General features: G+C 44.9%; 1 long non-coding RNA gene across 4 annotated transcripts; it reads left to right on the top strand.

The window, feature by feature from the left end:
- Nucleotides 1-15,810: 15,810 nt before the first annotated feature.
- Nucleotides 15,811-24,811, top strand: LOC125518677. 4 transcript variants are annotated; one of them, XR_007288054.1, is made up of 9 exons: nucleotides 15,811-15,829; nucleotides 20,973-21,029; nucleotides 21,108-21,926; nucleotides 22,033-22,185; nucleotides 22,295-22,450; nucleotides 22,550-23,313; nucleotides 23,408-23,503; nucleotides 23,591-23,917; nucleotides 24,266-24,811. It is a non-coding gene; the product is annotated as an uncharacterized LOC125518677 (long non-coding RNA). The 4 variants fall into 4 exon arrangements; XR_007288053.1 differs by lacking the exon at nucleotides 15,811-15,829 and adding an exon at nucleotides 20,464-20,888; XR_007288052.1 differs by lacking the exon at nucleotides 15,811-15,829 and having other exon boundaries at nucleotides 20,465-21,029; nucleotides 21,108-21,276; nucleotides 21,636-21,926.
- The last annotated feature ends 260 nt before the right edge of the window (nucleotides 24,812-25,071 follow it).

The raw sequence follows: 25,071 nt of genomic DNA, 5'->3' as shown, positions 1-25,071 counted from the left end.
AATGATTAAATCTTTTAAAATTAATATAAAATAAACCGTAGCTCGGATGAAAAAATGTACATGAAAGTTGCTCAGAACGACGAGACGAATCCGGATACGTAGTCCGTTCGTCCGCCACACATTCCTAGCATAGCGAACACACAACTTTTCCCCTCCGGTTCATCTGTCCAAAAACGCGAGACTTCGGGGATACTTTGTCGGATGTTTCCCCCTTTGCCGGTATCACCTAGTACTGCGTTAGGTCGCCTCTAGCACCACGTATTGCCATGTTATGCTTTGTGATGCTTTGATTGCTCTGTTATTTATTGTGTTCCCCTCCGTTACTTCTTTCCGGTAGACCCCGGGAGCGATGTCGGTACCTCTGTGATCGACTACATCGACGACCAACCCTTCTTGCCAGAGCAACCAGGCAAGCCCCCCCCCCCTTGATCACCACATATCGCCTATTCTTCTCTCTACTGCTTGCATTAGAGTAGTGTAGCATGTTACTGCTTTCCGTTAATCCTATTATGATGCATAGCCTGTCATTGTTGCTATAGTTGTTGATACCTTACCTGCAATACTAAATGCTTAGTATAGGATGCTAGTTTATCATCAGTGGCCCTACATTTTTGTCAGTCTGCCATGCTATACTATCGGGTCGTGATCATGTCGGGTGTTGATCACGGGTTTATACTATACATATTACACATGATACATGTTGTGACTAAAGTCGGGTCGGCTCATAGAGTACCCACGACTGATTCACAAATTGGGGGATGAAAGGCCCTCTGGGTGGATCTTTGTGGCGGAGCGACAGGGCAGGTTGAGACCACCCAGGTGAGTGGTGGGCCTGGCCCTGGTCGGCGTTCGCAGTTACTTCAAGATAACACGCTTAACGAGATCTTGGTATTTGATCTGAGTTTGGCCACTGGCCTATACGCACTAAGCAACTACGCGGGAACAGTTATGGGCACTCAACGTCGTGGTATCAGCCGAAGCCTTCGTGACGTCAGCGACTGAGCGACGCGCGCCGGGTTGGACCGTGTAACGCAACTTCCTTTGTAATGGAGGTTGCTAGGTCTGCTCACCGGCCGCGTACGCAACGTGCAAGTGTGCAATGGGCGATGGGCCCAGACCCCTGCGCGCATAGGATTTAGACCGGCGTGCTGACCTCTCTGTTGTGCCTAGGTGGGGTTGCAACGTGTTGATCTTTCGAGGGCGGGCATGGCCCAGGAAAGTGCGTCCGGACAAAGGGGATCAAGCGTGTTGGGAAATGTGGTGCACCCCTGCAGGGAAGTTTATCTATTCGAATAGCCGTGTCCCTCGGTAAAATGACGACCCGGAGTTGTACCTTGACCTTATGACAACTAGAACCGGATACTTAATAAAACACACACCCTTCCAAGTGCCAGATACAACTCGGTGATCGCTCTCTAACAGGGCGACGAGGGGAGGATCACTGGATAGGATTATGCTATGCGATGTTACTTGGTGAACTTACCATCTACTCTCTTCTACATGCTGCAAGATGGAGGCGACCAGAAGCGTAGTCTTCGACAGGACTAGCTATCCCCCACTTATTCCGGCATTCTGCAGTTCAGTCCACGTATACTACCCCCTTTCATTGATACCAATGCATATGTAGTGTAGCTCCTTACTTGCGAGTACTTTGGATGAGTACTCACGGTTGCTTTGCTCCCCCTTTTCCCCCTTTCTATATTCAATTGTTGCGACCAGACGTTGGAGTCCAGGAGCCAGACGCCACTGTCGATGAAGACTGCTACTACTTGGCAGTTGCCTACTACTACGTGCAGGCCGCTGACGACGACCAGGAGTAGTTTAGGAGGATCCCAAGCAGGAGGCCTTGCCTTTTCGATCGTTGTTACTTTTGTGCTAGCCTTATTAACGCAACTTGTTTAACTTATGTCTGTACTCAGATATTGTTGCTTCCGCCGACTCTTGTGTCTTCGAGCATTTGTATTCGAGCCTTCGAGGCCCCTGGCTTGTAATATAAAGCTTGTATTATTTTTTTGTGTCTAGAGTTGTGTTGTGATATCTTCCCGTGAGTCCCTGATCTTGACCGTACACGTTTGCGTGTATGATTAGTGTACGGTCAAATCGGGGCCGTCACAAGTTGGTATCAGAGCCGACTGACTGTAGGAATCCCCCTTCCACACTCCTTGGCCGAAATTGAGTCTAGTCGATGAAAATTGTTTTACTAACTTGGTTGTGCGGCCCATGGACCCACGTCGCCATTGGGTGGTATTAGGATCTTTTACTCCTCGTCTATACTCTGGGACTATGATCTCTCTTCTATTCGGGTTAAATGATTTTACTAACTCTGACTCTAGGTTCTCGTAATTACTTCCTCCCGGAGAGCCCCTCACTCCAGATGATTACTTGGTGCGCCCAAGGATTCCGAAGATACTCTCCGATCTTATCCCGAGAACTTGTGCTCATTGCGTTTGCAATTCCCATCCACCGTCAACACCTATAGAAAACTACATGCACTTGCCATTCTTACATTAGTCCCCCGTTGCTCTTGTTATTACAAGATACCTTGAAATACTCGTTGTATTTCTGGGAATACTTTGTGCCTAGTGCCTTGCAGTTCCTTGCCATCTGAATACCCCTACAGATAATTTCTCGCACTTATCGAGCATCCGCTCATCCCTAGATGATTTATCTATTTCACAAAAGTCTTCGAAATACCAATCCGTCTTCCGAAAATCCTGAGCAGCCTATTGCTTCTGAAATTCTTGCTTGCTTGCGTTATGGTTAATGCCATAAATATCGTAATCTTATTGGCACCCTTTGTCAATTTCATTTCGAGTCTGTTGATTCAATATATTGTGAATGCTCGCAATCCTCAATCAGATCCTAGAATTCATCCTTCCAGCTCAGACATCATTTTAAACATGAGCTGGATCTCGACCAATGAAATTGCCATCGATTGTACCCCTAAGGAGATTCAAATTATCCATCCCTAATCAGAGCATTGCTTCTGATCCCTTGTCTTGGAATTCATAATTCCTTTGCATTTGAGCTTTGAGTTAGTCAGTTGTTTCTATAATCTGATCTCCTTGCATTGTTTCTTCTTCTGATTTTGTGTCGATGCTCACATCAGCTCCGTTATGGACCGTCAGATCCTTTATTGGATTTTATCTGACAATGTCCTTCATATTCAATAACCTTGTGAGCCTTTCCATGGGTATATAATGCCTTTGGTAAATTGTATCCTCTGTTTTGTGAACCATGCTCTACTTTCGAGCTTGTATTATTTACTCTGAAATTTGTGGTATATGTTCCTAAGATGCCCTAATGGGTTGAACCTACGCATTTCCTAATCTGTGTGAACCCGAAAGATTTCACGGGTCATACTTATCTGGTATTGCATCAGGTAAAAACTTTCAACAACTAATGTCATTTTCAAAATACGGGAGGTGAATGAAAGGTTATGCATTGAACAAGTGGGAGTCGACCTTGAACCCTGTGTTCATTCCCATGGAAACAATGTATACCTTATCATGGAAGCTTCTCTTAAAATAATTATCCCCTTGTTATAAGTTCATCTTGCATCTGTGGACGTGGTTCCGATCATGTTTCTCCTTGATTCCATTTCTTGTGCAAGTTTGAGCACTTGTCTTCTGCAGAGCATTACCTTAGTCCAACATCTACTTTGATATGTCGTCGAGTATTCCCCCTGGTATCTTGAGATTATCATGGAATTGCATAACTTCTTATGTGTTCTTCATCAAGTGCTACATTCTCACCGATTCCAGGTTTTCACAGTCTCTGAGTTATTAAACACTCAAAGACATTGATAACCGAACCAAGCCTGCACTATGGCTCAACAACTCTTAGTAATCTTCTTTACGTACGAGTTTGTACCTGATCCCGTCATTCCTAGCCTGTTTCGCTATATCATTGTCGTGATGATTTTAACTGTGCTACCTGGTCCTTATTCCTGGAGCACCACTTTCGACGATGAGCTAAGCTTACGTTGATTTTCCCTCGTCATATAATTTCACCTTGAACATCAAGCTTGATTTCGAGTTTGTGTCGTACTCATGGTTCCAATAATTTTTTTCTTCGCTTCATCATTCCGTTGACTTGATGTCATCGCCGGTCGGTTACATCTTCTTGAAACCTCTCGACAACTGGGTTGTGATCATCTTCAACCTTTTGACTCCTTCCAGAATACCAATAAAATTCATAATGACAATTACCATCCTTGCCCTCGATGATTTGTGTTATCATCGACCACTTTTTTGCCTTCCATTCAACACAAACTTGTTCGTGTTTCGTGTTATACCTTGAGATCCTTGCTATCCAGCATTTGTTCTTCATTACCTTGGAATATTACCACCTTTTATGTCAAGATGTCACGGGAAATTTCAACACCTCTTGAGAATTCTAGATACAAGTGATACTTCTCACCATCACCATTCTTTCTTGGTCCCCGTGTCGATTCTAACCGGGACACCAGCAAGTGAACGATACTGTTTGGATTCTGCCCTTCTAGCCACCCTATTGCTTTGAAGTTAACGGTCGATGGTTTCATTCTAAGTCTATTGCTTATTGAATCATCATTCAAACATTGATCGTGCTACCCAATCTAGATTTCTGGGTGCACCCTTCTATCATTGTTAAATTGTGTATGTTTTCCTCGAGCATACATCATTATACCATTTGATCTTTTTGGAAATCTTGATGAATTCTCGCTGAGTTCATCAGCCACCTCCTCAGCCTGTCCTTGGTTTAATGATGAACTCTTGTTTCAGAACTCGCTTCCATAGTTCATTTCCCGAGAGTATTACAATGACATCTCGTCAAATTTGTGTTGCACCTTTTCTTCTGAGGCATCCTGAGTCTGAGGTATCCTGACACAATCAGATCTGAATCTCGGTCAGATATGATGGTTGGAACATGTTTTCGAGAGTTATATCATTGGTCCTCATATGACCCGGTAAGGTGAAGTCATGCCTAGCACACCTGGCCCGAGGGCCTATTGTTATAGTTTCCTTTTTAGCAAGGTTAGTCATTCTTCCATGAGGAAATTGTAAGACTTATTCTACAAGATGTTCCTGATGGATCCTTTGTGTATCCAAAGTCTGATCTTTACCCAGTGACCATGTCAATGCTATCTCGAAGCATGTCTGTGATACTCCGATTTTCAACAAGAACATTTGAAGCCCAATGTTAAATGTTTCCTGCTCAATTATCCAAACACCGCTGTATGGGTAATGTCTTGAAATTTCTCTCCGCTTACCCAAAGAGTTTTCTACATTATATCCTGTCATGGATATCTTGCTTTGCTTGTCCTTGGAAAGGATATACCCCTGAAATATGTGTGTATACACATTTTCCTTTCCATTGTTCTGTTTAAACCCGATAATCAGTTTTCCTCCTATCCCAATGGCTTTGGCGCATTTCGCAAGGGCACGGCGGCCTATGGTTAGATATAATCCGGAACAAGTACCTACGCGTACAACCTCTCGCTTTCTGTCAGCGTTCGAGCGGTTCCCAGTTCTGGCAGTCGATAATCCAGCTTCTTCCGGTCCTCCGCATCAGGACCTCCATTTCGGTTGGGTCAGGTTCTGCGACTCTGTTCTGGTTCGTTGGGCTGGTGATTCCCCCTTCGCGACTCATTTCCCAGACCTCTTCTCCATCGCGGTTGACCCAACCATTTCTGTTGAGAGGGCCCTTATTGACTTAGGGCGCCTCGCCTTCCGGAGGCCGTTCGGCCCCCCGGAATCCGCCACTTGGCGCGAGTTGCTGGGCTGTGTCGCCTTACATGAACTGGTTGTGGACACCGGTCCGGATTTGGTTAGGTGGCGTCTTGAGTCCTCCGGCCAATTCTCCACCAAGTCCCTCTACCAGGCCATTTCTCCCTCCATCACCCCTCCCCACTCCTGGCGGTGTGGTCCATCCGTCTGCCACTGAAGATCCAAATCTTCATCTGGCAATGGATTCGGGGACAGATTCCGTCTAGGGTGGAGGTCCGCAAGCGCAATGGTCCTGGGACAGGCATCTGCCCACTTTGCAATGTCCCCGAAGACTCTCGAATCACATCTTCTTCACATGCATATCTGCTCAATTTCTTTGGAGCTCCTTTAGGGAGGCGGTTGGAGGCAATTGGTGCCATACTAACTTTCCCGACCTATTCGCCGAACTCCAGATCTCCCCCTTGCCCGCTCGCCACATTAGGTGGCTTGAGATTGGGGCACTAGCATGGACCCTCTGGACGATCCGCAATAAGCTTGTGATTCAGCGCTTGCATCTTCGACGGGCCACTGACGCTCTTTTCAAACTGTCTGGTTTCTTGCAGCTCTGGCGGCTGCTTAGCCGCCCCGCGGACCGGGACGCCATCACTGCCTTCATCGCCGACCTTCGCTCGATGGCCATTCGTCTGTCGCCGCCTCCACCGCTGGAGCCTGATTAGGCGCTCCCGTTCGTCGCCGTTCTGGCGCCCCTTGTGTTTTCTTTTCTAGGGCTTGTTGAGTTGTGCCCTCAGCAGTACCTTTGTACTTTGTCATGAGACTTGGGTGTGTGTGTTCTGGACTAGTGCTTGTATGTGTGCTCTTGGCGGTTTGCTTTGTTTAGGGCATCTCCAGCCGCGCCCCCAACAGGCCCCCCAAGGCCACTTTTTCGGCGCCGGCGCCGAAAAAACGGCCCAGCCGCGCCCCCAGGACGCCGAAAATCGCCGGTTCGGACCTTTTTTCCGCCCGGCGGTCATAGGCCGAAACCGGCGCGCTGGGGAGCAGTTGGGGGCTCCGGCGCTAGGGAAAAGCACGCCTGGCCCACACCGATAGGGGAAAAGTCAAGGTTTTCTTCCCCCGACTCGCCTCACACCCCCCGCGCCCTCGGCCACCACTAGCTATATCCCGGCGACGGCCGCCGCCCTACTCCGGTAGATAGCCATTCCCCACCGGAAAATAGCAGCGCTTCACCGCGGCAGCCCCTCCCACAGCAGCTGGGCATTTCCGGCCGCGGAGGTGCGGTTTAACGGCGGGAACACGCCCACCGAGCGCAAGGTGTTCGGCGTTTTGCCTGTCTCGGCGGTGGACTCGGATGAGGAGGAAGAGCTCGCCGCGCTGCTGGAGGAGGAAGCCGCGGCCGACGTCCAGGAAGAAGAGCATCTCATGGTGCTCGCCACCCTCGCCCAGCTGCTGGCGAGCAATGAAAAGCCGCGGCGAGGTGGCTCGGCGCCGGGGCGGGTGAAAGCAAAGAACCGGCATCATCTCCAAGGCTACTGCATGCTCTACTCCGACTACTTCGCCGATGCTCCACTTCATGGCGAGAGAAATTTCGACGCCGTTATCGGATGAGCCGAAAGCTCTTCCTCAGGATTGTGAATTCCATCCGGGAGTTCGACAACTACTTCAAGTGCAAGATGGATTGCACTGGCGCTCTTGGATTCACCTCCATCCAGAAGTGCACGACAGCGATGAGGATGCTTGCATATGGAGCTCCCAGTGATTCACTCGATGACTATGGGCTCATGGCCGAGTCCACCAGCATAGAGTGTTTCTACAAGTTCTGTCGGGCAGTGGTGGCAGTGTTTGGGCCACAATACTTGAGAACACCCAATGCGGAAGACACTGCTCGGATCCTAGCCCAGAATGCAGCAAGAGGATTTCCTGGGATGCTTGGAAGCATCGACTGCATGCATTGGAAATGGAAGAACTACCCATTTGGTTGGCAGGGGATGTACAAAGGCGCCAAAGGCGGTTGCAGTGTGGTGCTTGAGGCGGTAGCCACACAGGACCTCTGGATTTGGCACTCCTTCTTTGGTATGCCAGGAACTCACAATGACATCAACGTGCTGCAGCGCTCTCCTGTTTTTGCCAAGCTCGTTGAGGGCCATTCTCCTCCGGTGAACTTCGAGATCAATGGGCACCAATACAACAAGGGGTACTACCTAGCAGATGGCATCTATCCGAGATGGTCGACATTTGTGAAGACGATCTCAAACCCTGTGCCAGGAGGCAAGAACGCTTGGTTTGCAAAAGTTCAGGAGGCTTGCCGGAAGGATGTCGAGCGGGCATTTGGTGTGCTCCAATCTCGATTCGCTGTTGTTCGGTACCCTGCTCAGACCTGGTCGAAAGATCAAATGTGGGAGATCATGACTTGCTGTGTCATCTTGCACAACATGATCATCGAGAGCGAGCAAGAAGACCTAGTGTTTGACACTGAACCATACTACAAGCAGGGTCCTCTAGCCGAAGTTGATCACCAGCTACCGGCAACTTGGACTGCCTATCTCAGTATGCGTCAGGAGATCCGAGACCCACAGGTGCATCATCAACTGCAGAAAGATCTGATTGAGCACCTATGGAGGCTCAAGGGGGACGCCGTGTGATGAAATACGAGTTTTTATTTGTTGAACTATATAATTTGTATTGAACTATTTGTTGTTGTACTATTTTGTTGAAGTATTTGATTTTTCTGTGATGAAATATGTGATAAGATATAATTGTGTTGATAATTGAACGCCGAGACACGGCGAAACCACGCCGAATATGGGCCTATTCTCGCCCATATGGGCCCTTTATTCGCCAAAATTGGGCTGCAAAGTGGGCCAATTTCGGCGCCTGGGGGCGAGCTGGGGGCGACGACTGGGCGCAAAACCGCCCCCAGCGCCGAGTGTATCGCCGGCTCGCCCCCAGGAGGCGATTTTTATGCGTCCTGGGGGGGCCAACGGCTGGAGATGCCCTTATAAAGCGGGGCGAAAGCCTTTTTTTGGTAAATACGCAGGGGCACACTCACCTGCCAAGTCCTGCCGCTCTTGTTTTGCGTCGTGATTCTAGCAGTAGTTCAATCTCGCACGAGGGCAAAGTAAACAAAATAAGATCCCTCAAAAAGTTTTCAACGATGAAACTTACGATTTTTGCATCTAAAAATGCCAAGTTTCAATCAGTTTCAGAGATATAATTTGAAGCAATTTCTTCTGCCAGTCGTAGATACAAAATAATTGATTTTTACCGGTCCCTCATCTATGTTTCAACATTGAAAGTTAACATATATTTTCCAAAGTCATCAGAATATATTCAAATTGGAATTTATTTGAAAGCACTGGCCACAATAAACACAAATATGAAAACAAAATTTAATTTCAAATTTCGTTTAAAAGATATTAAACATTAAAAATCGGAAGCCAAAATAAAAAGCGGGCACCAGGGCCATGCGTGTCACAAATCCTCGTCCTTATCTAGGATAGTACTTACGTTGTACAATAAATCTATTGGCCAATCCAAAGCCTACTCTTCCTCAAACTAAATATATTTCTTAACAAAACTAAATATACTCTACTTGTCTAGATATTTTATTAACAATCTTCCATTAATCTCTTTTTTTTTGCGGGGATTCTTCAATCAATCTTAACTTGTCATCTCCTCGTGTTCCCATGATCTTGAATCGTTCACAACTTGTTGACTCACCAATTAAACTCAACCGGCATGTCAGCACATTAAGTAGGACAACATCTAGAAACTTACACTGAACCTTGTTTGCTATCCCATGTTGTGCCATCGCCATTTGCTGCTGCCCTGCACTGGATTTCCACCATACTTCTTTTGTACTTGCTTGTAGTAGATCCACACCCTATAATTTTGCACACCCCTTGCTTTAAGATCACTTTGACAGCCATGGTTCACTTCGGCATCCCACTGAATCCACCCTGGCTGCAACCAGGACGTTGTACGAAGACATGGACATAACTAAGGGAACACCATGCACACCATTTCAACCGCAACGAATATTCACAAAGGCGAACACTTGGATGCAACCATGACTTACAGACATGAACATTTCGCACACCGCTTCAACCACAACGACTCGTCACAAAGGCGAGCACTTGGACACAACCATGACTTCAGACACGAACAACACACACCGCTTCAGCCCTAATGAATCTTCACAAAGATGAGCACTTGAACTCAACCACAACTACTACACACAAGGTCGATCATATGTATTGATAGGCACACAGGTGACTCCTTGATTTATGTATATCATTCATTCATAATCTTGATGAGACTCTCCACTATGTGGCACACAACTCGGGACCACCTCTCCTACCAATGATCTTTCGCTGCCTTGCGGAAAACAGCCTGCATGTTGCCTTATTCCATGCCTATCCTCCGAATGACGATTGTCCATCTTCAGGAGTTGGTAAGGTTCGCCTCCCTGGGACAAGCACGACTTTGGATCATGGAATTTGCACTGATAACAGTTGTTAGATTCTGCCCACGATCGATCACGCGCGTGCACGCATGCACACAAACACATGAAAAACCTTAGCCAAAGATTCATATCATTCACACTTTTTCCCTTCTCAAATCCCTTTGTGTATTTCGTTGCAGTTTTACACATCTTTTGTGCATATAAGAATTACCTATGCAGATTTAACCCTGAACTTAGATCTACTTGGGCAGTACTTGTAGCCGATGAGTGATTTTTACCCATTTTAAGCCGGATATTCTCAAAAACATTGTGATCATCCCTTCAACTTGTCCACTAATGGCTAATAAATGCAAATGTTTGCAAATCTCTTTGTTTATATAGTTCGTTGCAGAAATTAACGGTTTTAGAAGGAAAATTGAGTCATACTAGTCGCCAATCCATGCACCTGCACGGGCTAGCAATTAATAAAAAACATAAAATAATACAAAAAAAAGTAAATTCATATGCATTGTCTCACCAACTGGTGCACCTATATTTCAGTGGTCTTTGCTTAATTGGATATACGATGTATGTGCATTTCAGTACATAACACTTACATTTATATGAGATGCCATATTTAGACAGATTTATTTTTCCTTGCAGTTATGACCATTCATGATGTTAATGTGAATGAAAAATTTATATCGATTAATTATATTACGTTAAATCTAAGCTTCGTATCAATAAATGGTTCAAGTTCTTCAGAAACGTGTCTATATGAAAAAAAATTACATGACCAAAGCAAATGGATGCAATTCAACAAGTTTCAAAATAACACATAAACCTCCACTAATTCAAATAAGTTTGAGATGACATCGAAATTGGAAAAAGATGTACACATAAAGTAAGACATAGATCTCTCATGAATAAACAGATAATACACATAGAACGCCGAATTCGGCAATTAGTGCCAAGGCGTTGGTTCTCGAAGGCGAGGAGCGCATGCATGTGATACTACAGTAATTTCTCCTATTTACAATCTGTATATATTTTCATCTAATACCTGCTTTTTCTTAACTAAAGGAAGGACCATGCATAGACACTTTTTGGATAAACATACTCGCCCAGTCTTTGTTTTATGAGGGCCGGATACTCGACATCAGTGGGATTAACATATGTACCCTGGAGATTTGCCATGAACTCGGAACTGCAGAGCTGCCCAAGTGTTGATCGAGCCAGGTCACAGAGTGTCCAAGTAATGTCGGGCTGAACCCTTCAACATGAGAGACATATACTTTATGATGTGTAGATCATCGCCCTTAGCTACGTGGATCATGAGGATATAATATTTATCCAAACCGAGGGATTCATGTTCCAGTCGTACTTCTCGTAGTTCACGATCTTGAAGCCCACTACGTAGGGGTGAGAGATCATCCGATCGGAGAAACATGGCGGATATAGCACCGATGGTTCGACCGATCACGGATAGCGTCAATGGCGTGATGCGCATCGTTGATGCCGACTTCCTCATCGTATTTGGATAAACCCTGCTTGTACCTATTCTGGGCCTGCTCGCGTATACAATCCGCTCATTCGACCGACGCCTTGTGGCAACGCATGAACTAGTAGATCATTTGACGAGGTTCATCCTCGGGTGGAATCTGAAGCTTCTCCTTGGTGAGGGAACATGTACTTCGCTTTGAGCTGCCAACGTTGTCGGATGCATCAGCGTGGTTCTTCTTCCGTCATTTCATCACCTCCGGAGCAGGCTTGCGGGTATCGGCCCGCCGGCCGGCATATGGCGGGGAAGCCGATCTCCTGCACCATTTTTCCCACGTCCTCTTGTAAATCACATTGTGGTTCGCAGCGGCGTCCAAGTCTTTGAGCAGGTTCCTCCCATTAGCTCCTAGACAGGGGCTCCCCAGCCACATCATCCTACAGAGGGCCTGCGGGACTGTTGAGATTAGCGTCGTTATTGGTGTCCTTGCCGTTGCCATCATTGTCAGCGTTGTGGTTGCCATCATTGTTGCCACCTTCGTTGTTACTGGCTTTAGGTGTGTCCACCATATAGGTTTTGTAGGTCGAGGTCGCCTTCTACTTGCCCGAGGGCGTGGTAGCTGATGGTAGGCTCTCCGCGGACACGCCGACCTCCTCTTCCTTTGTCTTCGTCGGCCGTGCCTTTGAGGACGCCTGTAAGATCTTCGATATTAGCAATGAGATGGGTGGTGGGCAGGTTGAAAAAGTCACTCTTCCTAGGAGTTCCTTGATCCGATCTGACGACCAGATCGGGAAATCTGAATCAGTTTATCTAATTCACATCTAGATGTTTTCTAAGGATGTCATATCTAAACTCCTACAAATAATGCAGCAACAAGAAACAAAAAAAAACTGAGACAGAAAAAAATATACCACACATAGTGGATATCAGGTTATATGTGACATAACTATGTCACATCTAGATATGTCTTAGACAGACCCAATCCGAATTAGCGATCTCCTGAATCCAATCTAACATCAATCCGAATTGGCGTCAGTCCGAGAGGGGTTGTTGACGCTCCTCCGGGGCCTGATGTGCGAGGCCAGCGGCTTTGGGATCCGATCTGAAATTGATCCCACCAAAGTTTTATCACGCTCCTCCAGGGCTTGATCTGACATCTCTACCTGAAGCGAGTGGGTCATGTTACTCTTGAGTGTGGCGAGAGACCCAAATTCGTGAGACCAGCTCTCGGCGGAGATCCTCGATGTACTCCATGTTGCTGAATCTCATGATCCGACCAGGAGCAAAGGACTCAACGTGGCCGATATGGCCAGTCGCATTGGCAACAATGGTGACGCCGCCGAGAATGAATATCTTCCCTAGCGGAAAGATTGCTGGATCCGATCTGAGCGTTGATCTTGAATACCATCGAACCGCGACGATCACCTAGCAGGACCTACATGGGCCACTCCTGTCGAAGCTAAATAGGCAAACCTCTTTAAAGGGTATCCTAAGCTAGGTGTCTCCGGAGGATGATAATAACAGGGGCACAAGATTTACCCAAGTCCGGGCTCTTTTGAAGATAAAACCCTACGTCCTCTTTGTGCTTTATTGCGTTGGCGTGTGCACATAGTATAAATTAACTGTGAAGAGATTGTAATGTGCGATGATCTACGAGCTTGGCCTCTCGAATTATATAGCATACCAGAGGGTCCTAGGGTACATGATCCAAGTGTCTTGTTGTGTACATCAAGTCTTGAGGAATATTCCTTATATACGTCATGGGCCAGTCAAAGTGGCCCGGGATGACACTGACAAAGCGTCCTCAACCTAGCCCGCCAGGTTGGGAGTCAACGTTTGTGAAAGGCCCCTTAGCCGGGACATCGTTAGAATGCACCTCAAGCGAGGCGGAGGCAGCCGCGCGACGGCTACAGTGCAAATGCACTGCTTCCTCAACCGCCGCCTAAACGATGACAACAATGACTGTGACGACCGCGACGGCAGCCCGAGTGGCCTGAGAGACTATGCCTATGAGTTCATCATCTGCTATTTAGTTTTTTTTTGTTTAATTTCTAATAGTTTCAGTCTAATATATACTCCCTTCGTTCGGAAATACTTGCCCGAGAAATGAATAAAATAGATGTATTTACAACTAAAATAAGTCTAGATACAACCATTTGTAGGATTAGTATTTCCAGACGAAGGAAGTATCAATCTAGGTAAATTTTGTTATATTTGCATGCAATATATGGAACTAGTCTAAATTTTGTCATATTTGCGTGTTTAAAATCTATGAGTTGGAGGATTTTTTAGGGGAATGTTGCATGGTCGCCACCCGGCAGGATGTCTCCGGTCATACTGCAGGTGGAAAAGGGGTTGTCCATGGTGCCCACGTCCAATCCGAAGAAACAACGCGTTTCTAGGGCGAGAGCTATACGTCGCTTATAGCAAGATGGAAGTAGCTCTTGCGTCAGCCGCAAGCAGGTCGCCTATTTCTACTCCTAATGTCTCAGTTGGTAGGTCGCGTTTCGGGTTTTATTTTCGTCCCACCTTACCCGGTCTTTTTTGGTACTTCTTTGGTACTTCCTTCCATCATCCCCTCAGCCGCGAAAATCTCTACTCCTAATGTCTCAGTTGATAGGTCGCGTTCCGGGTTTTATTTTCGTCCCACCTCATCCGGTCTTTTTTGGTACTTCTTTGGTACTTCCTCCCACCATCCCCTCAGCCGTGAAAAACCAAGGAAAACCCCGCGATCGAGTCCCGCACACGCCTAATGTCTCAGTTGGTAGTCTGCGTTCCGGGTTTATTTTCGTCCCACCACTTTTGTCCGGTTTATTTTCGTCGGGTTTTTTTTCGTTGGTTTTTTCGTCACCTCCCACCACCACCACTCCCGCACTGGTTTTTGGGCGTCCCACAAAAATTCACCCCGTGTGCTCGATGTACACCTCCTCCGCCGCCATCTGCCGCCTCCGCTAAGATCTGAGGCCCCCCACTTGTGGGCCGCCGCCGCCGCCGCGGAACCCCGGGGAAGGGCAGGGCAGGGCGCCGTCTTCCTCCGCCGCCGCCATCTGGTCCCCCTCCGCTCCCATCTGCCGCCGTTGCTGATCCTAAGAGACGTCGCCGCCATCGCGGATTGGCAGGACGCCGCCGCCGCCGTCGCCTCGGATCACCAGGACGCCGCCGTCCAAGCCCGAGGGAGGGGGGCGGCCGTCCCGGGCCCCCGAGGCCGAGGGGGACCCCCAGGACGTCGTCCTCTGTACTGCGCCATGCTGAAAATTAGGTCGCGATTAATCAGGGCCTATTCCATCCTCGATTCATCCTTCCGATCTAACTATCCACGATGCCACCGCTGGTCCGCTCTTCCTCGTACTTCTTTGAGTTCTTTCGCCTTTCCATCCGCCGCGGGCATCAAGATTATGAACTTGCGATGGTCTTGTTGTCATCCGCGGAGACAGGTTGCCTCTCATGGCAAAGCTTCTGCTGCTGCTGTGTGGTTGAAGTCCATGCTCTTGGTGGCTACCCCCTGACGGAAGGTAAGACTGCATTTTCTCTTCAAATATCTAGCTGATTAATATATTCGGTGTCTATTGTTTGCCGTTTACTGTTAAGTTGGTATTAACTAGTGCAAGTGAGCGTTGTACTGGCAGTACTAACTTACTCATGGTTGCTCACTTTTTGCATAAGAACATCTGACTTGTATACATGTCTTGGAGAACGTAGGTCCAAATATTCATAATGATTTTTCTGCATCACTTGCCTCACTTTTCTTGTCTGAGCACTTCAATCATAGGTTTTCCTTTAGCCATGTCTCCCAGATTTGTTGTCATAATTTTCCAGACACACTTTTAGTTCATTGTTACAATATGACCATTGATAATCAAATGATTGTACATTACCTAAGGATAGACTGTACTAGAAAATTATTGGTTTGTGAGTATTCCATAATAATTAGTAAAATTATATTAGTTGATCTTGTATGTTGTGTGGCTTTGTAACTTTGCCCGAGCATATCAATATACTTACATATATTGACTATTTTTGTACGTATACATTAAGGGGCCATGTTTTCGTTTCGCCCCGGGCCCTTGAAATCTCAGGACCGGCCCTCCCGCCGTCGCAGATCACCAGGACACCGCCGTCGCCTCGGATCCCCACACGCCGCCAACATGGCGGTGACAACTGATGAGCACGCTCCGTCTCCAGGTTCGTTCTTTGAATTTGTTTTCTTGTTAACTTCTGATGCTATAGATTTTATATCAGTAAAAGTGTCATCCTTGGTGATAAGATGGGACTATATTAGAGCTATTATTAGTGTATGCTAGATTGGATCAAATGTAGACATAAAAATGCAACAAAACTGCAAGTCCACATCTGATTCAACACACTTCCACTGTAGTGTTTGAGTGCATATACTGATGTTCTTTTATCAACATAGGGTGATGCTTGGTAGTTACCCCTCTCTCAGCCTTGCAAATTTTGGGTGTGTGAATTTGCAACTCGGACACCTCATATGTTGGTCCGAATATTCAAAATTGATCATGTATATATCCCTAGCAGATCTAAGCTGTCACTACTCTTTTTTTGGTTGTCAGGAAATGTATTTTTGATCTCAGCTTCTAATGATGAAAAGAAGTAGTCAAGAATAAAATTCGAAATAAAGCAACACGGCTGAAATTCCAATATATCTATAAATTACAACGGTTATTTCCGCCTGGTATTCGATCGAGCATGGACGGTAAATTTATATATTTCATATCATGACATTCAAAACACAAGCATTTATTTTTGTTTTCACTATACTAGCAAAAATGCCCGTGCGTTGCAATGGGAGAAAAAAATATTTTGTAGATTAATATGCATGGCCTAAACCACGCGGGCAACGTCGAGGAAGTCCAGCTGGAGAAGCCATGCCGGCATCCAAAGAGACAATGCGCTAGAAACCCAAGTGGATAAGGTTAGCCTCAAGGTAACGTACATAGATGGTATAGGGATTCGCTCATGGAGAAAATGACATATTTATGCTCATGGAGACAACACGCTAGAAATCTGAGTGGATAAGGTTAGCCTCAAGCTAGGCGGAGTTCAAAGAACGTGTGGGGATTCGCCAGAAGAGAAAATGACCGATTTACGTTGCTGGAAAGTGGCGTGGTGGACGGACGGTGTCAGTGGAGAATGGCGGCCGACGGTGGCGTTTACTCGTGAGGGAGATGCATTCGAAATAAATTACTTTTTAGAGTAGTTAATGGAATGGGACGTGTGGTTGACTCTCGCCAAAGAGTGTGTTATTTTTGAGAGAGAAAAATGCATATGTGTTGTGTAAGTGTAGTGGTTGTGTTTAGGACATGCCCAAATAATGCAAAAGAACCATTATCAAAAGGATTCATTTGTTGCAACGAATAAGAAAAAAGAACAAAATGATGATTACTGATCCAATTATTGCTCGCAGTGCTTTCTGGGGCCTCTCTTGGTCGGCAACGTGGTGCAACTAAACAGGGAATGGTCAGTAATGCACACCAAGATAGCCGTCCTTGGCATCATCATTCTTCGATGTCTCGACATCTTGGCTCCCCGATGCCTCCATCTATGAACCCACATCTAGGTCTCGCTTCGAGTCGCTGCTTGAATGTCATTGGAATGCCTCCGAATTCTTGGACCGCGTCGTCTCCTTATGTTTCGTGTGAACCATTTGCTAGCCACGTGGCATGCATTACACGACAATAGCGTACGCATCCTAGTTGATGCTTGAATTTACGGTTTAGGCCTCTCGTCTATATAGTAGAAAGAATACTGAAATTCCTTTGATCCACATCTTCAAGTTCATCACCTTGTGCACACAGTTAAAGATGTGACAAACTCTTTATGACATAGAAAACAGATGCAATATTCAACAATTTTGACCACATAGTAAACATGACGTACCATGTTCATCTCTTGGTGCCAAGGACAACAACGTTTGTGCAGCATATGGATTTTTTTTTTTTGAAATATTCTACCTACAGGCATCTCACGACCACGTCGGCGTCCTCTTAATTCCATGAATTCAGCCGTAACTGCATCGTGCATGAGAGCCTCCATCAACCCCATTTCTTTGGCAAACGTGGATGCGGCATGAGCGCCCGATTCATCTCTCTCAGTTTAAGTTTACCATTATAGAAAAAATGACCCGTGCGTTACAATGGGATAAAAGTTATCTCACTCCTTTGGCACTCCTAATCCAATCAGGCAATCACTGTGGTTTGAAAAAACACAATAAGCCCCGCAAAAAAGAAGAAGAAAAAACACAATAAATATGGTCAAATATGTCTAATTTGTAGAAGAAGAATTCTTTCAAGCCGATCATCTTTGCACAAGGTCTAATAACTATATGCATTGTAAAAAAATGCGGGGAAATGCATGCATTGTTCGACCTGCCGGTCGTGCTTCATTAATGGGTAGATATTTTTTTTACTTTGTGTTTTACGGGTGAACAATTTTTTTATCTCAATTGGCTAAAGCAACCTTCACTCCCCTTGAAACTATGCAATCGCTTCATGTATCTGTTCGAGAGAATTGATCAAAATGTCATTGATTTGGGATTTTACATTTAGGGCTAACCAGCAATGTGCAATGTCTTCCATATAATGCGTGGATTGCTCCTTGATTATTTTTTCTTCCTTCCGTATATGTTCCTTTCCTTCCTTATGTTTTGGCACATTAGCTGAAATCCTCGATTCGCTTCCTTACTTTCAACGCCACAGCCATGTTGAGTACTATTACTCCTTCCTTATTTTCTTCCTTCCTTACATATTCCTTTCATTCCTTATTTCTTTGAACATCAGCTGAAATCTTTTTATTCCATTCCTTACTTTCTCCGCCACAAAGAATCAATTCCTTTTTCTTTCCTTATTTTCTGGTCACAAGGAACCCAATTCCTTTCCTTCCTTATTTATTTGCACGTTGGCTGAAATCCTCTTATTTTCTTGATACAAAGGAAACTTGAAGGCGCATATAAATTGGTTTATGCTGATTGGAAAAGGCGAGGTGGGACAATTTTATTTCTGCAACAAACCCATCATCTTCCCTGGGAATTAGCGTGGTCAGATGGTTGTATCGCTGGGGGCATGAGCTGAGGTCGGGAGTTCGATCCCTGTCTCTCCGCACGAGCGAACTCTTTGTGGGTCGCTTAAAAAAAAGAAGTTCCGGAGCCAGGCCCAACTCAAGTCCCTGAAGGCCCACCACCTAAGCCCAGGAATTTTTAGAAACGTTGAACGAAACAACAAACATCTTTACGTAATTAGTACCACCTCGAATTCCAGGAATTTTTAGAAACGTTGAACGAAACAACAAACATCTTTACGTAATTAGTACCACCTCGAATTCCAGGAAAAAAAACATCACGAATAGTAAAAAAAATATAGGTGAACCGATAAAAAAATTGAATAAACACACCTTGCTTTATTAGTAGGTATAAATTCAAGATAATATTAATTTTGGAAATTGCAAGGATATGTCTGGCCATTTTGTTTTTTATTTTATGCTCTGATGGAACGGTAAAAGACTGGTTCATCTGGTTTGCATGGTGAGTATTCTTCATTACACATCTTTACGTAATTAGTACCACCTCGAATTTTACTAAAAAGAACATCATGAATAGTAAAAAAAATATAGGTGAACGGATGAAAAAATTGAATAAACACACCTTGCTTTATTAGTAGGTATAGATTCAAGATAATATTAATTTAGGAAATTACAAGGATGTGTCTGGCCATTTTGTTTTTTATTTTATGCTCTGATGGAACGATAAAAGACTGGTTCATCCGGTTTGCATGGTGAGTATTCTTCATTACACATTGTAAGACCTTCGATGTGAAGTATTCATATATTGCTTGATTATAAGTTCTTTATATACTTGCTCAAATATTATGCGAATGAATCTAAAAATAACATTTCTAATATTGTGCGAGAATTACTTAAATGCATCAAGTAGATCTTAATTTGTAACAGATTTTTAGTTGGATCATCACTCTATGTATACATCGTCAAAGTGCCTTTTTATCAATTTACATTACATGTAAAGTGGACTTTAATTATTATCAAATTATGCCTGTGCTTTTTTTCTCTACATCTGAAATTTAACATGCATTATGTTTATATAACATCCCAAAGAGTCAGACAAGCTACATTCTCAAATCAAGTATGTCTATTTAAATGTCAAGAAATTCGTTAAGGTCATATGTCCTACATTACTCGGTAGTCGTCGTCATCGTTGTCGTTTGTAGCAGCCATTCATGCAAAAATATTTTAGAAATCAAGCACTAAATCAATTTGGAAATCAAACCATCGACGCAGTTATTTAGCCAGATAGTTAGTTATGTATGCAATTAATTATATCCATTTAATATGAATTTTTTAGCACCGAATCAATTCAGAAATTGAGTCATCAATGCACTTGGTAGCTTGGTACAGTTTATTTTTGTACGTTTTTATTCGTCCCACCTCCCACTGATTTTCTCCCTCCCATTAAAAACCAAATCCTATTGACTGGGAGTCTTCTAGGGCCAGTTTTTTTGGGCGATTCTACCAGAATCGCCCCCCTCCCCAGCTTCTCCCAGAATCACCATTCCATATGTTTTTTACAATCCTAACTAATTAGACCTTAACTAGATAGGATTGTAAAAAAAATATGAAGTGACGATTCTGGAAGAAGTTGGGGAGGGGGTTGATTTTGGGAGAATCGCCGAAAAGAACTGGCCGCTAATGTCTCAGATGATAGTCTCCGTTCCACGGTTATTTTTCATTCGTTTTTTTCGTCCCACCTCCCACCATCCCTTCTATACTGATTTTCTTATCTCAATCGTTTCTGCTTCGTTTTTAAGACTATAGGAGTACCCCCAATTTCCCGGAGTTCTCGCAGCCAACCAGATCCGCGCCGCCGCCTCTGCCCCCGCCCCCGTCACCTCCTCGGCCACTCCGTCCTGGCCGGCCGCGCCCCCTCTGCACGACGCCTCGCCGGACACCGATCTCGCTCCGCAGGACTCAACTCTGCTGGTCTCGTCATCCTCTCCATCACCGCAGTCGTCCACGTCAAAGGCACGGACATCGGAGGCGGTGAGGCGAGGGCTCGCGGCGAGGGGAGCACCTCGGATCCACTCGATCCCGCACCACCACCGACCGCAGCCACCTCTGTTCAATCCACCCCTCCACGGTCCCCGCAAGATCCCACGTCTTCACCGTCCGCCACTGCCCGACCCCTTACTCCTTCCGGCAATGCACATAGCTACATGTCCTCCTTACTGCTTCTGGCTACCTCAAAATTTTAATCTGGTCCATGGAACATGAAAATCTGATTTCCTTTCAATGGTGGCAGAGAGATATTAACTCAGGAGCTGCTGGACATTTCCACCGTAATGGAGGGTATCAGCAGGTTAGTTAATCTTTGTTGCTATTATCCTTAGTGTGATTTCTACTAACTATTTGTCTGCTCTATTCTCTGGGCTTGAAGAGGTGGACGACAGTAATAGGGGAACTGGAACAAGCGCCGGAAGCAGCTGTGAACATAGATGCACAGTTCTGCGAGGAAGAAACCAGGGTGTACAGAGGAAGGGAGATCTCACCCCGGGTCTCCAAGCTATTGACTGGGAAGATGAACCCCAGGCAGCCGGGCTGGATTGGTTTGCACATAACCCGTAAAACTTAACGATTTTAATTCGCTTGGTACAGGTCCTTAATGATTCAGTACGTTATATCGGTATTGAGTGTACTAGCAGTCTACAGATAGATTTGCGTCTGTATGCTGAGCTTGTTCTGAGGATAATAATTTTTTGATTGAATCCAATGCAAGGTAACTAATAGAAATACAGTTGTACTACTAATGAGACAGTCTCGCTTTTGGGAAGTTTTTTGATGGATATTTAGTTGAGGCAGCTATTCTACCGTGAATAACTGTAATTTAGCTATGTGACACTGATGAATTATATAAAGTTCAGAAATGCATGTATGTCGATTTAATTTAATGGACATGATCTTTTAGGTTGATTTCAGCTGAGCAATAGGAAACATGGGTGCAGAGTAAGGATTGCATCGGCGCACCATGCCCTTCTCGGGCGACATCTCTTGAGAAAGCGATAAGGGCATTCGCTAACGATCCAATACATAATGTGATTGTACCAGTGCTGGGGACAAGTTCTGACTCTTTATGAGAGAGGTGTGTGGTTTTTACAATCTAATCACTTGGGAGAAAGGTTTTGGGATCAGATATTGGAAATGCAGGTCAAATGTTGAGAGGACAAAATGTAATTAGGAAATAGTGTGTCCATATGTGGTGAGTTTTATTTCAGTGCGACATATTTCAGTGTTTTTGGACAGTGTGTGGATGTGTGTGAGTTGAGTTCTAAGAAGCATCTTTTTCTCATGTTGACAACATGCAGGGTAAAGCAGGTGTGTAGAACACACGATCTTGCCGGCGTTAGTACCCTGCTCTAATAAATTGCTTAGATCAGAGCACAGGGGTTAAGAAGTACATGAGGCTGCAATTTGACAGTGAGTCTGAGGAGAACCATGTCGAGGAGATGACAAGAAATGTACGTTGATTTTTTATGAAAGAAATACATAGTTGCTGCTGTGAGCACATTCATTTTTATTAGTAGAACTATTGAGTTTTACTATGTGATTTGCATCTAATTGTTATAGGGGAGTCCGCTAATGAGAGCTAACCTGGCCACTGAATGGCATGCAATCAAGACATACACAAGCGCTATGTTTGATGAAAATTATATCTTGTATGAGTGTGGACGGTGGAGCATACCAAAGTTGAAGAGATTGAGAAACACAAGTCATGTCCTGGAGGTATGATCTTGTGCGCTTTGCTCGCTGTTTATTTGTATGCAGCAGAATATATCAGGTTGTGTGAGAGAGTGAACTTACTTCAGTGATAAACAATGGCAGGTGCTGGACTTCATGCGTGTGAAAAGCGATGCTCACAACGTAGGAACCAATTGCATATAATCTGTTCTCCTACATGCACTTCAGAATTTGCATAGAGCTTCTTCGGCTTGGGGACACAAATTTTGATGCGTACGATTGTCTGGTTTATTTGTTGAAGGCAAATTTGGTGGACATGAAACCTTTTGCCGAGGTGAGAGATGGGCTTAGTTTGGAAGACCGGCTTGCTGAAAATGGAGTAGTTGTCAAGCTGTCGAAAATACATACTATGTGTAGATCGCAAAACTCAAGAGCATCCAGCAAATGCTGGTAGTGGTGACAATGTTTCAGTAATATACCAGGAAACAGGTTAGCATAACTATCAGTGCCAGGCTACCAGCTACAAGGAAAGAGAATGACTGGCCAATGACCAGCAGGGAGAAAGCCCCTTAGGAAGGATTGAGTAAGAGGACCAATTTCAGCAGCATTTTCTGCCGCCATGGTCACAAAAGGACTACATGGACAGACAGAGGTGATGCTCCGAAACATCTTGCAAACAGGGCAGGTGCAATAGCTATGGCGTCGAGGGACAGAAAAGGAACAATTTTACCAAGCCCATAGAATTTAGATTGCCAATGGAAACTAAAATGAGTGCAAATTATGAGACCCTTTTTTGGTTAGTAGTTAGTGTTACTTTCTCAATACTCGAGTCAAGATTCTTCCTAATGGTCACCATGGGATCGGCAAAACTCTTTAGGTGGCGGAGAAGTTTGATATGAGCCTCTAAGGTACTCTTTGACCTAGCTGAAAATGATGTTCTTTTAGAGGGTATCCTGGCGGATCATAGGAATATTTACTTTGCTTCCATTTCTATTTATGCAGGTTGACGATTCTGAAGTTATTGGGTTTTTGCTTCCAACTGAAATGATTCCTTTATATCTGAGTACTATGGAGATGGGCTGTGAACTTACCAGAACAGTATGAACTCAACTCCTTCTCTGAATTTAATTCTTCTATGATGCTTTCCAAAGCCGACGATGACCACGCTGTGGACCCACATGGCAGAGGAAGGGGATGCCCGAGACTGAGACGATGGCGGTGGTCGCGATGCACAGCTGCAGGAGTGGACAACAGAGACAAACACTCCCTTGGATTCGTCGTGATTCTGGAATGGGAGGCAGGTCGCTGCTGCTACCGCCCATGAAGCTGACGATGATCAGTGGCCGTCATGCAGCGGCGAGGTGGCGGTTGTGGAGGGGAAGGGGGAGGGGAGGGGAGACGCGCGGGCGAAAACCCACACGGCGAAGGAAGGGGATGCCTCAGGTGGCGACGGTCATGACGGTCACTATATTGTGATATGTTATTTGCATATAAATGATTCAGGGGACCCTGGTGAGTCGTTTAGATTTCTCCACTAAGCTGTTTAGATTGCTCCCCGCTCATGTCCGACTGGTCGGTTTAGTTCCTGAATTGTAGCTTCCCCGATATGTTGGGTAATTCACAGTCCTACCCGTTTGATAGTGTATTGATGCTTGACAACTACGTAATGAGTGCATGTTGTTCAAGTGCTTATCTTTTTCTGTTAAACCATTTGTCATCTAGGAATTCTTCATTTTGTAATATAGAGTAGTGAACGAATTTGCTAGGGAATCATATGCACTATTTTTGTAGCTTGAATAATTCGCTATGTTCTAATTTGAAATTATGTTGGGAAATCGTTTGATGTGCTGTCTGTTGCAGATTGTTCGAAGATGGGGCCCATCTCTTTCTAAACTGCAAAGAAGTGAAGGAGCAATGGTATGCCTTGCTGCTGGAGGAAATCCGGATCAGAGTGTAATTCAGCACATGACGTCATGAGAAAAATTCTGAGGTCGCGGAGAAGGATAAGTTGCTCACTATTTGAGTGTGGGCCGAGCAATTTTTGAAACAGACTCGATACTCAAGCAGGCTGTGAGCTTTACTGCTGGGTATTTTCTTATGTGATATCAAGTACCCACTACTATGAGTGTACTTTATTCATTGATTGAGGCTAAAGTGATTCATGCTCCAAGGGGATGTAACCAGCCATCTAATGTGCTGGCAGCTTTGGGTGCAGGATTAGACAATGGTGATCATGTTGAATGGTTCTCAGACTACTTTGAGGTTGTAGCCCATGTTGTAACCGGCGATTTAGCCGTGTACTCCTTTCGTTCCTAAATATAAATCTTTTTAGAGGTTTCAAATGGACTACAACATACGGATGTATATAGACATGTTTTAGAGTGTAGATTCACTCATTTTGCTTCGTATGTAGTCCCTTGTTGAAATCTCTAAAAAGACTTATGTTTGGGAACAGAGGGAGTATTAAATATCAACCATGAGGACAGTGATACGGGAGCTGGCCATCTAACCATGTATGCATACATTTCAAAATGCATTTGAACAAAATGGATAAATTTCATGCAAACAAGCTGGAATTCACTAAGTTTAGATATAATAATTTACATAAATTTGATGATATTTCGTCTGTTCTATTAAAAACTGAAAAAATATAAAACCTTAGACTA

The sequence above is a fragment of the Triticum urartu genome, chromosome 7 (genome assembly GCF_003073215.2).
Source record: "Triticum urartu cultivar G1812 chromosome 7, Tu2.1, whole genome shotgun sequence".
In the NCBI taxonomy this organism is placed as follows: Eukaryota; Viridiplantae; Streptophyta; class Magnoliopsida; order Poales; family Poaceae; genus Triticum; species Triticum urartu.
This window is presented reverse-complemented; position numbering and strand designations above follow the sequence as displayed.